The sequence below is a fragment of the Phodopus roborovskii genome, unplaced genomic scaffold (genome assembly GCF_943737965.1).
Source record: "Phodopus roborovskii unplaced genomic scaffold, PHOROB, whole genome shotgun sequence".
NCBI classification, from domain to species: domain Eukaryota; kingdom Metazoa; phylum Chordata; class Mammalia; order Rodentia; family Cricetidae; genus Phodopus; species Phodopus roborovskii.
Window position 1 is genome coordinate 17,883,376 of NW_026126408.1, and position 16,995 is coordinate 17,900,370.

A 16,995-nucleotide genomic window follows, 5' to 3' on the forward strand; every position below is an offset into this window, starting at 1 on the left:
GGCATTGCACATGGTACAAACACATGCACATAAAACATACACATAAAACAAAATACATCAAAACCAGTATATTTTTTAAAAAAAATCTTTAAATATATTTATATAATAAAAATTCATATTTTCCTACTTTTACATCTTAACTGATTTAAGACACTACATAGGGTAATATATTTTTCAATAACTAGGTCTATTACATATGCAAATATATGATGTTTTTAAAAAATATGATGGAGGAGGTGGTGAAAGCAAAGCTGTATTAGAATGAAGAATAATACCAGATGGCAACTCAAATCCACAAGAACAAAGAAAGAATACAGGAATTGCAAATAAGAAAGTTAATATAATAAAATCTATAAATACATTGTGACTGGTTCTCAACCAGTGGGTAGCAGCCCCTTTGGCAAACCTTTGCATCAAAAAATATTTACATTAATATTTGTAACACTAGCAAACTTACAATTATGAACTGGAAATGAAAATAATCCTATGGTTGGGGTCAGCACAACATGAGGAACTGTATTAGAGGGTCACAGCATTAGACAGGTTGAGAACCACTATTCTAGTGCCTTATATAAAGGCCATAAAATTAAACTAAGTACTAACTAGAAATTTATTTCAGTGCTAGTAGCACATGGATATAATATATACAGCAATAATACTACAAATGGGGAAAGAAATAGAAAATATAGGAGAATGTTTTCAGAATTGCACTGAAATAATTATAAGTTTCAAATAGTTTCTGTCCAATTATTATGAACACAATAAGCTCCAGAGCAACAACTTGGAAAATAACTCAAAAACACAGAGTAAGGAATTAAAGGGTTGCAGCATTTGGAGTGTTGAGAACTACTACTAGGAATCTTCCTGGGTTTTCAAATTCTTCAGCTCCTTTCAGAAGGGCAGGTGAGTCCATGGCACTCCAGCTACTGCCTTCCTGTTTGTACCATCTCTAAGTAAGAGATGTTACCTGATGCTTCCTGCTAGGACCCCCAGCTAGGATCTCTGGACCTGTGCTGTACTAGCAACACAGCTCCAGGTGGGCCTCATAGCTCCAGGGTTAGTGAAGGAGGGGTCTTGCCAATCCTGCCTGCCGCATGTACCACCTGCTCTTTTTTCATTCCTACTGAAGAGCAACTAGCTTGGTTCAACGTCTAGGATATTGGGAATAGTGCTGTAGTAAGCACTGGCATGTAAATGACCCATGATACTTTGGAGTCGTTGGGTATATGCTGAGGAATAAAATAGCTGGGGCATAGGGTAGAATAATTTTTAGTTTTAATGAGAAATCGCCATACTGATTTCCATAGTATTTTGCCTATTTATATTCCCACCAGGAGTGAGGGTTTCTTTTTGTCTACACCTATTGCCAGAATTCCTGGTTATTTATCTTCTTCTGCCATTGTGACTGGGGTGAGATGGAATCTCAACTAGTTTTAATTTACATTTCTCTAATGGCTAGTGAGGCTAAACATCTTTTTTTCTTTTTTTTTCTTTTTTCTCTTTTTGCTTTTATTGATGCTTTGTGGATTTCACATCATGATGCATTCAGGTCCTACTTATCTTCCTGTCTCCCCTTACATCTGCCCTCTGCCCTTGCAACTTCCTCTCCCAAAACAAAAACAAATTTAAAAGAAAAACCAAATAACAAATAAAAGATAAACCAAACCAAAACCAAAAACAACAAACGAAGAAACAAACAAACAAAAGAAGAATCTTATGAAAGCTGTAGTATGTCCCATTGAGACACAGTTTACCCTTTAGTCTGTTCATCTTCAATTGCAAGTGTTCATTGCCACAAGTCATTGGTCTGGCTTGAGGTCTGGTTTCTGCTACACTACTGATAATGGGCTCTCACTGGGGCTTCTCTTGGATATCCTGTTGTCCTGTGTCATGGAGATCCCGCTGCTTTGGATCTGTAGGTTTGTTCCCTTTACATGTTCCATCAGTTCATAGATGAGGAAGATGTTGGGGTGGATCAACTGATAGCCCTGGGTTTCGGCCTGTTTGGATTTCGGCCTGGTTGATAGCTAGGTTGGTCAAGTTGCTAGCTTTCTCTCTTTGTCACTACCTGGGTAAGCTCTCTAGCACTGCCTCAGCTAGCTCACCCAATGCTGCCTGCTGCTAGGAGCCAGACCAGTTCTGCTCTCGGGCCCTCAGATCCATGTCCCCCTCACTCATATCGCCAGGGTCAGCTCTACTGTTTTGCCCAGGCAAGGTATAGGGTCCTCTCTCCTAATTGCTGTAGGGGGCATACAGTGGGGGAAGGGATCAGCTCTCCTGCTCTCACATACCTCATCTGCATTCCTGACCAAAAAGTTAGAGACTGAACATCTTTTTTTGTGTGCTTATTGATCATTTGCACCCTATCTTTTGAGAATTGGCTATTCCCTTCATTGGACTATTTACTGATTGAATTGCATATTTCTTGGTATTTAGGCTATTTTGATCTTTGAAATTCTAGATACTATGCTAGCAAAGATTTCTCTTCCATTCTGTAGGATATTTCTTTATATTCTTTTTCTTTTGAGACAGGGTTTCTGTGTAACAAGCCGAGGCTATCCTGGAACTCTGTAGACCAAGCTGGCCTCGAATTCACAAAGATCTGCTTGCCTCTGCCTCCTGAGTGCTGGGATTAAAGGTGTGTGCCACTACTGTCTGGCTTTTCTTCACATTCTTATTTTCTTTGCTATGTGGTTTTATAGTACATCTGTATCAAGTGTGTATGGGCATGTGTGCACAAGTGTGTTATTAGTGTGTGCCCATATGTATGTGAGTGTGCATGTCCATGATGTGTACAAGACATACGTTGATGTCAGGTATCTTCCTCTGTCTTAGACCTTTTCTGAGACAGGGTCTCTCAGTGAATCTGGTGATCACTGATTAGTTTGGCTGACCAGCCAACCCTGGGGTTTTTTCCCATGATTACCTCCGAGTGCAGGGACTATAGGCATGTGCTGGCTAGTTTTATATCAACTTGATACAAGCTAGAGTCATCTGAAAGGAGGGAAATTCAATGGAAAAAAACACTTCCATAATAAGCAGCTCTAAGGCCCTTTTCTTAATTACTGATTGTTTGGGGAAGGCCCAGCCCATTGTGGGTGGTATATTCCCTGGACTGGGTCCTTTAAGAAAGTAGGGTAAGCAAGACATGGGGAGCAATACAATAAGCAGCTCTCCTCCTTGCATCAGCTCCTGCCTCCAGGTTCCTGACCTATTTGAATTCTTGTTCTGACTTTCTTCCATGATGAACAGTGATGTGGAAATGCAAGCCAGACTTAAACTCTTTCCTTTTCTTTCTTTTGGTCATGGTGTTTCATCACAGCAATGACAGACTTAACTAGGACAAGGCACATGTAGTTTTTTGTTTACCAATGTTAGCATTATACTTTTTTTTTTGTAGGGGTTGCACAATTTTCTCTTGTATCAGTTCTAGGTAGGGATTTATCCACTTTCCTACTCTCTTTCTGGCCCTTTCTTGGGCTTTCTTTTTGTTCTTGATTGCTTATTTGTTTGTTTAGTAACTTGGCTGACTTTAATGGAGTTTATTTACTCTTCAGTGTGAGGAATCAGTTGTCAGCTCCTCAGCTGGCACAGGCACAGCCTGTGCTCAGCCACTGGGGGCCCCCTGTTTTGAGCTGTATCTTCTTTGTGTCTCCTTGATCTGTCCCTTTAATGTTTCTGCCTTTGTTGGTACTATTAGACTCTACTATTTTTTCACTGTTCAGCCTATTGTTTCCAATAATGCCTTGGGGCAAAGTTTACTTCACAATCAGAACTAATTAAATTTTTGACCCATTGCACGGGTAGATTTCTTTTCTTTCTTTTTTTGGTACTTACAACTCTATTTAACCACAATGCAACAATTAAAAAATGATGTATTTATTTATTTGCATTGGTGTGTCTGTGTGAGGGTTTTGGAACTGGAATTACAGACAGTTGTGAGCTGCTATGCATGTACTGGGAAGTGAAAACAGGTCCTCTGTAAGAGCAGCCAGTGCTATTAACCACTAAGCCATCTCTTTAGCCCCCTAGTACAATCATTTTTAAAGTTAGCTTACCGAAACCATTACTCCTCCATGGGTAGGTGCTGAAGCCAGTCTTTGAGGTGTGTCCTAGTGCCAGTAAGGATCTTTTAGCTATCATTCATGTTGCTGTCTGATGTACTCAACTTCCTGTGGTGCGGCTTCTTTCTGGCACGGAGCTGCTAATATATTTGTAATTGCTTTCCACTAAAATCTCCATTGTGTCTGAGCTCCTGTGCACTGTTCTGAATCACAATGTTCCAAACAAAGTCCATTCTATAGGGGAGGGCTTTTAAGTTTTGTTACTTCTAGCTGTGGGCAAAAATCGAGGTCTCACTGCTTCAGAGCTAGAAGCAAGGAGAACTGTTCACTTCTGCTGTGGTGATGGCCTTGCTTCATGGGTCCTGTTCTGGGTGAGGCAATAGTGTCTGGTCCACTCCTGGCATTGAATCTTTAGTAGAGACAGAATAAGCAGGGTCTTAGTGTTCTTGGATGAAGCCCCTACTCTCTGATGCTGAGTGGAGAAAGACAGCCCTCAGCATCCCAGCTACCACAGTTGCTGAGAGTTAGAGTGTGAATCAGCAGTGCAAATAGTATAGCCCTCCTGGGAAGATTCCAGTGTCTGCCTGGAGCTGAAGACCCTGGGAATTGTAGAGACAAGGTCACTCCCATCCACCCAGACTGAAGAACGTTCCTTTCCTCACATTGAGCTAGGTTGAATGAGCCAGGGAGGAAATAAGTAATGTCTCAAGGCCACTCAGTATTGCTGATTTTTTAAAACAGTGATTTAGTGGTATGTGTTCACTTTCTTGCAAATTTCTCCAGTCATTAAATGGTCGAGTTTTTAGAATTTTCAGTGGCTATATTTTTGTCTTTGACAGCAAGAGATCTGCCAAGTTCTTCACAGTGACTAGAACGTGAAGATTTGTCTTTTATTTTGACTTTTGATGGGAAGGTTGGAGGGATTTTCATAAAGTACGTGCTGCATGGTTCATTCTATGTAGAGACACTGCAGAGGCAGCTTTGTGTCACAGTGAAAACATCCAATTCTGAACTTTAATGTTTTGCTTCCCTTTATGCTTCAACATCACATGAAAGAGGTGTAGGTAATTTGCCATTCAATTACATACTGTGTATAAATAAATGTGGTTGGAGAAAGAAGTATCCAAGAATTCTCCACCAGATGAACTAGATATGATTTTTGTATTTGTTCATATAAATTATTCCCCCCCCCCATCTTTGAAGAGTTCTCTCTTCAAAAGCCAGATCACAGGTATTGAAAATGACCCAGAATTGGGCAAGGCAGATAATAGTGTTAATCCCATAACCCATAGCTCACAGGAGTCACAGTGTATAGTCAACTGAATGTCTTTATTTCAGCCAGCTAGGACCATACCTTAAGTGTTCAGGGACCTAGGTGTAGTTCTATGTATTCAGAACATGGGAGTTTTAAGGACAGAGACCTCGTTTAAGCATCTCAGTTGGCAGCTGCAGACAGTGGGCTTTGCAGAGTAAGCAGTTTGAGCAAGCAGTTTTATCAGAAGCTAAGATAAGTGATTAGCCAGCCAGAGGGGATTCTGTACAAACAGATAGCTAGGACAAACAGTCAGCTGGAGCAGGTTCTGCACAAATAAGCAGTTTCAACAAAACCTAAGATAAGTGGGACATCTTGACCTTTGGTTCCTAGAATAATGTTGGGCAATTTTCCATAGGATTCTTCAAGGAGGTCAGATCCTACTTAAACCTGGAAATGGCCCCAGCAAGAATACAAGATGGAGGAACCTCTGCACTGTCTTAATTCTGTCAGAATGGGTAGAAAGACTATGAAAACTCACTGGTACATTTTGAAATTCTGAAATGTCCCTTTGTGTTATTTGAGCACATTTCATTTGTCAGAACAGCTGATGGCACTGCTTGGGGAAATTTTGGACCTGGCTGGTAGAGGTGGGTCACAGGGCATAGGCCTTTGGGTGTGATGGCCCTGCCCTGCTTATATCAAATTCTTTTTTCTGCTTCCTGCTTGCCATGATGTAAACAGCATCTGCCATACAATTTTGTTCAAGGATCTGTTTCTGCAAGCCTTTTTCAATGTGATGGACTGTGTTCCTTGAAACTGTGAGCCCCAACAAATACATCTTCCCTCCCTTGAGTTATTTTTGTCAAGTATTTCTGTTAATGGTGCTGAAGAAAGCAACTTGTTCACCAGTGGAGAAATACAGAGCCAGAAGGCTTAGAGAAAACAGAAAAGATAGCCAGAAAGAGCAGATGGTTCATTTGATAACGGTGGGGATGGGATGTGCCTAGCTGTTCAGGAGGAGAAAGAACATCTTATTTGAAGGAGAAGAGAGAAAGAACCAGAAAGAATTGAAGGCTTAAGTTTTTCTTTGTACTCTGCATAGATGCCATGTTCTTTGAGAGAAGTAAAGGCAATTTGTTTAATACTGATATATATATATATATATATATATATATATATATATATATATTCATACTTCTCTTTGTGGAAATCTATGCAGAGGCTGGTCTGTACATATTTCTCATTCTTATCACATCTTAGTAAGAAAATACTAGCTGTGGTTCTGCTGTTTTTGCTTTTGTATGTAGATTTCTTCCAGAAATACTGACCATAAATGGTGTTGGTCTTTGTATGGAACTAAAGAGAGCATCAAACCAGTTCAAAAGTGAATGTAAGTGATCTTCTATTTTTTTTTTTTTATGAAAAATGCAGGCCTTACAAAATGCATGTGCTTAATTTAATTGACATATTTAATTACATAGTTTCATAATTTCCCTTACAGCTGTTGAAGCTGAAGTGTCTCCTTTGCTAACAGAATTCTAATGAAAAATGTATGAAATGGAATTTTCCTTAAGAAAAACAGTGTTTAAGGACTCAATTGCAGCTCCCCGTAGTGGCGTTGATAGCGGCTGCCGTGCGTGCCTTTAATCCCACACTAATGCTCTTCCAATCTGCGCATGTCACAAGCCAAACAACTCCAAATGGTTGCCCTGTCAGGTTTATGCCACGTTGGAGGAACAAATATTTATCTTTAGTGACAAAACTTGTCAAATGAAGGAGTCATCCTTTTAGATGTTATCTGTCCTCCCTCACCAGGGGGACATTAGCCAGGGAACTAACCCAAGAGGAGATATTCAACCGAGTTCTTTCTATGTTTTTTAGAGACAGGGTTTCTCTGTGTATCTCTGGCTGTCCTGTAGCTCGCTCTGTAGACCAGTCTGGCATTGAACTCAGAGATCCACCTGCCTCTGCCTCCCGAGTGCTGGGATTCAAGGCGTGTGTAGTAGTTCTCATTAAGAGAATGTGACAGTTTCCATGTTTTGGATCCTTCTGAACTAATCTGAAGCATTTCTTTTGTAAATATGGTGATCCCAGGAACATAGAAAAACAAAATCATGGCCTTAGAGTGATACAGCTATAGTAAAAATCCAAGGAGCAAAAGATAGTACCAGTACAGAGTGAGGAGTTGTCACATGCTGCAGAATGTCAAGGATGCACTCATGTAGTCCTTAAGACTATAGAAACTGGAACATTCTCCAGAGCTTTAAGAAGTGCGGGAGGAGCAGGGATCTATATGCTAATTACAAAATGTAAGGCAGATGAAAGCTGGGTAGTTCTTTCTTCAGGAAAAACCTGCAATCCTCAGGACAAACCCTCAGCTCTCAGGGACTCTACACCCAGTTACAGAGTTTCGGTGGATGGGTTTGTGAAGGAGAAAAACAATGTCTCAGCCGTTCAAAGCACTGGTTATTCTTCTGGGGGTCCTGAGTTCCATTCCCAGCAACCACATTGTGACTTATAGCCATCTGTAATGGGATCTGATGCCCTCTTTTGTAATGCAGCCATATGTGCAGGCAGAGTACTCATACATATAAAAAAAAAAAACTAACAAATACCTTTAAAAAATTGGAGCACACTAAATTACTAAGTGCAGTGGCTGGGTGTGGTTTTCAGGTTCTGAGAATATCCCTGGTAACCTGGGATAGGGAATATGCGTGGATCAAGGAGCTTTGATTTGGCCTGCCACAACCCTAGGTGAAGAAACTTGTGAATAGGAGGGCTGACTACAGATGGGCTAATGGCCTGTACATAGCTTCAGGCTGGCTCAGGCAGGGAAATAAGTACAGAGGGAGGAGCTATCCCTGCCTTTGGTGGTAGGAACAGATCTCACCAATTGAGAATTACTGCTGAATTTGATTTGTTTTGAGCCTGAACACCAGTAGCTAGATCTAATTACAGGGCTATCTGTCTGTCATTTACTGCTCAAGCACCCTGACATTCCAGGGGTACAACATGATACCCACAGCTACATCCATACAGCAAGGTGATTAATACTCATAGGGCCTTGAAAGTATAATGGCAGGTCATCTCCCTCTACAGCAGCAGTGCTGTGATAGCTTCTCATACTCATGTTGCACTAAGGAGGTACAGCTCAACTAAAATAGCCACCCAAGGGTACTGCATGATGTGGGAGGCTTGAGAGGATAGGGGAATCCACCAGTCTTACAGAAAAGGTAAATGTGGCCAGAAGAGGCCACAACACAAAAAGAGGAGAAGACAGGTTTAGGTCTGGTGACATTGGATACTTGGTCAGTACACATTCAGCAATAGCCTAAGTAAAAACTTCTTTGAGATTCTATATTACCTCATTCTGAATGGCTCTCATCAGCAAAATGAATGTCAACAAACAGTTGCAAAGATGTAGTCCCTATTCATCACCGATGGGATTGTCAACTGTGCAGCCACTGTGGAAATCAGTGTGAGGTTTCTTGAAAAACTGAAAATAGAACTAATATGAGCCTATACCACTACAATGGATTTCTATTATTAAATGACTGAAGCTTTCAAGTGATTTGCTTCAAATCAAATGGTAGATGTGATGGATTTAGTGTTCTTTTTGTACCACTGTCATCTGAATTCTTATATACTCTGTGACACACATTGGAATCGGAGAAATGTGGCTTTATTAACCACAATGTCTGACAGGAATTACAACCTATATCATCTCAAATTTAGTCAGTTTGACAGATGTTTCTGCTACTGACTTGTCATGGAAATGTCTGGAAATATACAGGACCACATCTGAGGGTTGCCACCAGCATAATAAAATAAAACAAAACCCTGATATATATATATATATATATATATATATATATATATATATATAGTGTGTGTGTGTGTGTGTGTGTGTGTTAAAATTCTTAAGAGGCCTACGGGAAAGTATCTTCTATATGAATGCCATTTTCTGTAGGTGACAGTTTAAACAAGGTGTTCTTGCCATTTCTACATTGCAAGGTATGGCCTCAGAACTGACTACATCTCTAGTGATGCTGTGCCTAATACTTCCTAATTCCTACATCTCATGTGGGTTATTTAATCGTCTTGTGCACCAGCTCTTTTGGCTATAAGAAAGGAACATTAATTTCATTTTTAGGTCACTAGGAAGGTGATCAATAACAAATGTTATGTGCATTTGTTTAACATGTATATATTCTGTGTGGTAATTCTTATGTATATTAAAGAAAATGTGTGTGTGTGTGTGTGTGTGTGTGTGTGTGTGTGTGTGTGTGTGTGTATGTGTGTGTGCTATGCAGAGGCCAGAGGAAGATGTCAGGTGTCCTGCTCTGTCATTCTCCACTTGAGACAGGTTTTCTCACTGCACCTGGAGCTAGGCTGGCAGCCAGCAAGCTTCTTGCACAGCAATTTCCTCTGCATTGAGAACTCATATTTCATTAAGACCCAGGTAGTTCCAGGGCTGGGGGGATTGCTCAGTGGTTAAGAGCTCTGGCTGCTCTTAAGGAGTTCCCAGCACTCTCATGGTTGTTCTCACCCATCTGTGACTCCAGTTCCAGGGGATTCACATCCTCTTCTGATTTCCTCCGGTACCTGGCATGCAGGCAATGCACATATGCAGACCGAATATCCATAAATGTAAAATAAAATAAACAAAACTTAAAAAAGACTCAGGAAATTTTAAGGTGAAGGAGATCTTCACAATGAGGGAATTAACAAGACACATGTCTCAGGAAGTTTCAGAAACTTACTTCCTCAATAACCAGTAAGGTTTTTGGAGGAATAAAAACTCTTTAGGACTAAAGAGATGGCTCAGCAGTAGTCACAGGTACTATGTTAGGGTTTTTATTGCTGTGAAGAGACACCATGACCACAGCAACTCTTATAAATGAAAATATTTAATTGAGGTGGCTCATTTAAAGTTTCAGAGGTTCCACCATGGGGAACATGGTGCTGGGTACATCTTGATCAGAAGGCAACAGGAAGTCAAGTGAGATACTGGGCAGAATCCTGAGCATGGAAAAAAGCCTGCCCCCACAGTGATATACTTCTTCCAAGGGCATACCCACTCCAACAAAGCCACATCTTCTAATAGTGCTACTCCCTGTGAGATTATGGAGGCTGATCGAATTCAAAGTATCACAGGTACATACTATTATAAAGAACATCAAGAGATTAGTTCCACAGCATCACTTGTGGCTCCTGCTCCAGGAGATTTGTTGCCTCTGACCTTACTGAACATTTATTCTCATGTGTACATCCACATGCTACACATAGACACACGCATGTATGTGCTCTCTCTCTCTCTCTCACACACACACACAAGAAAGCTGTCTGACTTGTACTGGCTGGTTTTCTCAACTATACCAACCTAGATGTATCTGGGAAAAGGAGCCTCAATTTAGCAAGTGCCTCATTGGATTTCCTGAAAGCAAGTGTGTAGGGCATTTTCTTGAGGTGGGCAGGTGGTCCTTGATTGTATAAGGAAGCAGGCTGAGCAAGCCAGGTATGAGAAAGCCAAGAAGCAGTACTCCTCCATGGCTTCTGTTTCAGTTCCGAGCCCCATGTTCTCACCCTACACCCTGCATTGGCTTCCTCTGATGACAGACCTGTATGCCAAATAAACCCTTTTCTAAGTTGCATTTGTTCACAGTGTTTATCAAAACCATAGAAACCTAATTTAGCTATCCATTGAGCCTCTTGAAAGTTGTACAGAGAGCTTGAGTCCTTGCTCTCAGGAGTTGTTACAATTACTGGGATGGGGGCTTTTGGTGATAAAGATGCTTTTGTATTATCCATGCTCTCACAAACCCCAATACATCCATTTGTTCAGGAAGTGGTATTATCACTTTGTTCTTTCATGAGTTTCCTGTTAGGCATTTGTTCTCATTTTCCTAGGAATCTTCCTACAAAAGAAAGCCCTAGAGAGCTTCCTGTCTAACCCCTCATAGTGCCATATGGGACTACAGACATGTTCAGTCATGCTCAGCCTTTTCCATGGTTGGGGCACATTTAAACTCAGTCCTCAAGCTTGTATAGCAAGTGCTCTTAACCATGGAGCCATCTCCCTAGTCTCCAAACATTTATTGTTAATCAGTACATAGTAATTGGACATACTTATGGGATAGTGTGCAACATTTCACTACACATATACAATGTGTAATGGTCAGATCAGAGTAACTGTGCACACATATGCATGCAAAAATAAAAAAATAAATGAAAACAATTTTTGTTTTAAATTTTTTAAATTCAGTTTTGAGAATTTTATATATGAGTACTGTATATTCATCCTTCTTCCTCCAACCTTTCTCATTCCTTCTATTCCTCCCATGTCCCTCCTCAAATACATAACTTCTTTCTGTTTAATTATCATCGATGGATCTATATCTATCTATCTATCTATCCATCTATCTATCTATATATACACATACATACATACATACATACATACATACATACATTTACTGAGATCATTTAGTGCTGCTCATGTGTGTTTAGGGATGACCTCTTGGGATTGGATAACCTATCAGGGGTCTTTTCCCTAGCGAATACTAATTCTCCCCTTAGCAACTATTAATTGTCTTTAGCTCTTCTACAGGTGAAGCCTTGTGGGATTTTCCCCATCCATGTTGGCATGTCAGTCAGAGGTACCATTTTTAGGTCTTTCTTTTTTTAAATTTATTTTATATAGCAAAGTCCAATTAAATGAAAACAAACATTTATACACAATATTTGGGAATTTGGGCGTTGTTCTTTCCAAACTACTTCCTGCTGGTAAGGAGTGCTGTCATGGGGGATTCGAAGAAGATTCAGAAATCCTGGCTGTAGTCTGTAAGGCTGCTTTGTCCAGCTGTTTTGAATGTAGGATCACCTGGTACTCTTTTTCAGGTGGTCTGGCTTGATCAAACCACATTAGTCTGGAAAGAATCCACATCTTTTCATTTTCTGTGGAAACAAAAATAGAAATCCTTTCCCCCAGTAACTTGTCCTTGAACTTAAATTTTGGAGTCAAAGCATTTTTTTTTAAATTTAATTTATTATTTTTGTCCTCTTTTTTTATTTAATTTTATATAACAAAGTCCAATTAAATGAAAACAAACATTTATACACAATATTTGGGAATTTGGGCGTTGTTCTTTCCAAACTACTTCCTGCTGGTAAGGGGCGCTGTCTTGGGGGATTCGAAGAAGATTCAGAAATCCTGGCTGTAGTCTGTAGGGCTGTTTTGTCCAGCTGTTTTGAATGTAGGATCAGCTTGTACTCTGTTTCAGGCGGTCTGGCGTGATCTAACCACATTAGTCTGGAAGGAATCCACATCTTTTCATTTTCTGTGGAAACAAAAATAGGAATCCTTTTCCCCAGTAACTTGTCCTTGAACTTAAATTTTGGAGTCAAAGCATTTTTTTAAATTTAATTTATTATTTTACATGTCGATCCCAGTTCCCTCTCCCTCCCTCCCTTCCTCCCTCCCTCCTTCCCTTCCTTTTACCCTCTCTGCCCTCTCACATGTAATCTAACCACCCTCCCCTCCCATTCCCCCACCCCAATTCCATATGTAGGGGAATGCCATCCAGTTGGGGTCATGTAGATCTGACAGGTCATGTGAAGTAGGGACTAGGGCTTCTCTCCTGTCTCTAGATTAAGGCAGTTATCCCTCCATGGGGGATGTGTTCGCAAAGTCCTTGTGGCACATCTACACAATGGAATACTACTCTGCAGAAAAAAATAATGGTATCTTAAAATTCGCAGGCAAGTGGATGGCACTTGAAGAAACCATCCTGAATGAGGTAAACCAGTCACGAAAAGAGGAACACAGTATGTACTCACTCATATATGGATTTTAGACCTAGATCAAAGGATCACCAGCCTATAATTCACACCACCAGAGGAACTAGGATACAAGGTGTATTCTAAGAGATTCATATAAAGTCCCTCACAGAACTGGGAAGAGACAAGTCCCCCAGAGCTCAGGGAAAGTGGGGGGGGGCAGCAAATGGAGAGAGAAGTAGGAGAAAACGAGGGGGAGGAAAGGAAAACATGTGCGACCAGGAAGATTGAGCCTGGTTAGGAATAGAAGACAGGAAAGAGGGAGAGAGAGACAGAGACAGAGAGAGAGAGAGAGAGAGAGAGAGAGAGAGAACATAAAAGAGGTAACCAATATTGATTTGAAGATAAAATTGAACACAAAGAAAGGTCTAGAGAACTACAAGACTGCTCCCAACTAACAATTTCAGCTTCAGTGGAAAGGCTAACATAAATGCCCTTCCCGGAGAGTGAGATCAACAACTAACTTCTCCATGGAGCCCTCAACTAATGCCTGTTGAAAACAGGGTCAAACACCCATACATAAACACTGAGTCGAACTAGAACCCAGTTGCAGATGGAGAGTACAAGACCAGGCGGCAGAAACACATAGAGACAGCTTACCTGAACAAGGAGGAGCTAACGGGCCACCAGACTGATAGCTGGGAAGTCAGCATGGGACTGACTCAGGCCCCCCTGAATATGGGTCTCAGCCAGAAGGACTGAGCAGTCTAAGGAACCTCAGACAGTGGAGCCAGGATGTATCCCTGGTGCACAAAAGGACTTTTTAGGTCTTTTTTTAGGCAACCATATTGTTGAGATTTCCTGGGTGCAGCTTCCTGGTCTTACACAGAAGACACTACCTGGCAGCAGATGTGTCAGCCTGGTCCTCTGGCTCCTCCATCTTCCTGCCTTGTCTTCCATGATGCCCCTTGAGCCTTAGGTATAGGGGTTGTTGGTGTAGATTTATGAATTGGGACAGGAAACCCCACAAATCTTAAAGAAGAGCTTATTGGCAAAACATAGTGCTGGATGAAAGCATTCATTTGCTTGTTTCTCTTAGATGTCATTTAAAATCCTTGGCCTGCATATACTCAACAGTGATTGATAGTACTGGGCCTAGCTGAAAATAAAAAGCTTGAAACTGGTGAACCACTTTTAGGGGTGCTAATTTTACATACTTCTATAATATGGAATTGACATGAGCAGAACAAACCAGAATGTCACTACCAGACGGGAAATGTTCTCCCCCATTCTCCAGTATCCAGCCTTCTCCCTACAGCCACAGGTATGTCCACAGTGAGGCTTAGGAAGGGCCAGGGTGCTAAGGACACCCTTTAACAAATGACACATTTCCATAGCTGGAAATCACAGTTGCATATTCAGCTATTAATTTGATAATCAGCTAATATTTTAATTGGGACAGAAGTATTTTGAGAACTGCAGATGGGTTATTTGTGTGCCACCAGCTTCCATGAGGATTCCAAAGCTATTCCATTAATATGTAACTTTGGAGTCACCTACCTACCTACACCTACTTACCTATCTATACTTCTCGGCCTCCTTACCTATCTATAGTCTAGCAACCACCATTATTTATCTACTTATCTGTCATCACTTTGCCTATTATTATTGAATCTATGGGCAATGTTGTGTAAGAGTACTTTTTCATCAGGACTGCCAGTCCACAAATAATGACATGAAGACTTATTAATTATGAAATCTTGGCCTTAGCTTAGGCTTGCTCTATTAGTTCTTATAACTTAACCCATTTATGTTAATCTACTTTCTGTCATATGGTGTTACCTCTCTTCCATCTTGCACCTCTTGTTTCTTCTCTGTGTCTGGCTGGCAACTACACCTTTCTTCTTCTCAGAGTTCTCTCTCTGCCTGGAAGTCCTGCCTATACCTCCTGCCTAGCTATTGACCATTCAGCTTGCTTCCTTCCTTCCTTCCTTCCTTCCTTCCTTCCTTCCTTCCTTCCTTCCTTTCTTTCTTTCTTTCTTTCTTTCTTTCTTTCTTTCTTTCTTTCTCTTTCTTCCTTTCCCATCCAACAAGAAGCCATAACTTTATTAGTGATAGAAATAGTACAAATTTCAAACCAAGCTGTAGTTCACTTCTGAAACACCAAAAAGGGGGTGGGGAGCATCCTTGCTGTCAAATAGTTACATTGTTAATTCCATAATAGTATTTACAATATCCTTATTGTTGTTTTTCAGGGCTTGGACTGCCTTTGCTCTGGACACATTTGCTTGTGACATGACCAATTCTATGTCCTTAACTTCCACACCTGTTTCATCAACCTGTTCCTCCTCGCTTTCTTCTTGTACTGTCAGAGTCTGAGTGTTTTCCTGAATGTTTGAAACGTCCTCACCTTGAACTTTGAATTTCTCAGCAGCTGCTAACTGTGCTTGCTGAGACAAATCTTCAATCTTGGCTTCTCCAAAAACTACTTAGGTGTCTGAAGCTGGGCTCTTGTAGACATCTGGTTTTGTGATGACAAAGAAGATATTTTTTTTGATTTCCGGATAGTGACTCTAGTAACTCCCGTAACCTGTCGAAGACCCAGTTTGGACATAGTCTTCCTTTCCTTCTTTTCAGTCTGACTCTGTTTTGCTTTACTGACCCGTTCTTCATCAATTTCAGCTGCTGCTGCCAGCTGGGCTTGTTGTGTGGTTGTCTGTGTGGAGTCTTGTTCCTCCAGCTCTGGTACCGATTCATCACTGTCAGATTCTGTTCCTGATCCTGTCTCAGCCTGAGGCTGTGGCAACTCCTGCTCTGTAGCAGGGACGATTTCTGTGGCTTCACCAGGCATTTTGTGCGGAGGACGCGGAACCAAGATGGCTTCGGGAAGAGAGCAAGTGAGTCGACAATTCACCTTTCTATATACTGATCATAGCAGTACATCTTCACACTGTACAAAAATCCCACAGCAGTGTTGTTTGAACTCTGATATACTGTTTAAAAGAAGATTTATTCAGAAACACAGCCAACATATGTGCTATTAGGAATGACATCTGAATAATTTTCTTGTAGGTAGAGTTGTATTAAAACTTGTGTATTGGTCTGGGGTCATAGCTCAGTGGTAGAGTGCTTTCTTGGTGCTTGACACTGATCCAATACCAGGAATGACAGGCAAACAAAATTCATTCATCAAGTGGAATAGCCATCAAGTGGATAGCCTTATGCTATCCAAGAATGATTTCTATGGAAAGTCATCCATTGACGATAAAAAGTAAGAAGGCTTTGTAGTGAATGCCCACACAGAACATCTCTGGAGAAGCCAGAGCTGCTTCTTTGCAATTCACCAGTCGACTAAACTGAATGGGAGATAAAAAATGAGCACAGTTACAGAACCCCCAATGGGTTCATTGTGTAAATGATGTAAAAAGTGATAGAGGGTGTTAGTCATGTTGCTGTCTGGTCAAAGATGCTGGAAACCACAGAGGAGAAGACCGCCTGACAGACAAGGTCATTACTCAGGGTCTGATTGCTTTGTTCTTTGATTTAATAATTTATATTGCAGAAACCCAGCTGAATTCTACTCCCTAGAGATTCTGTCACACATATGTCAAAATTGACTGTATGAGACAGAAGCAGAGGAAGGAAAATCAGGGGCAATTGTGGACGTGACTTTGGGAAAGAACATGATCTGGAAAGTCATTGTCCCTTTCCCTCTTCTAATTGTTGCAAAGAGGAAAACATTTTAGAAAGGATCAAACTCCTCTGATTGTCAAATAAGTAATCTGAGATCCAGAGTGAACTTGCCCTGCCCATGAGGACACATAAGACAGGGCTAGATCAATTGTTCCCGAGTGCTAGTTTTGCCTCCTTTAAGTAACACTCCAATGCCATCATAGG

The 16,995-nt window shown here is 40.9% G+C and overlaps 1 pseudogene; it reads right to left on the reverse strand.

Annotated features, from left to right (window-relative positions):
* Positions 1–15,288: 15,288 nt before the first annotated feature.
* Positions 15,289–15,991, reverse strand: LOC127220173 (nascent polypeptide-associated complex subunit alpha-like; annotated as a pseudogene).
* Positions 15,992–16,995: the final 1,004 nt, after the last annotated feature.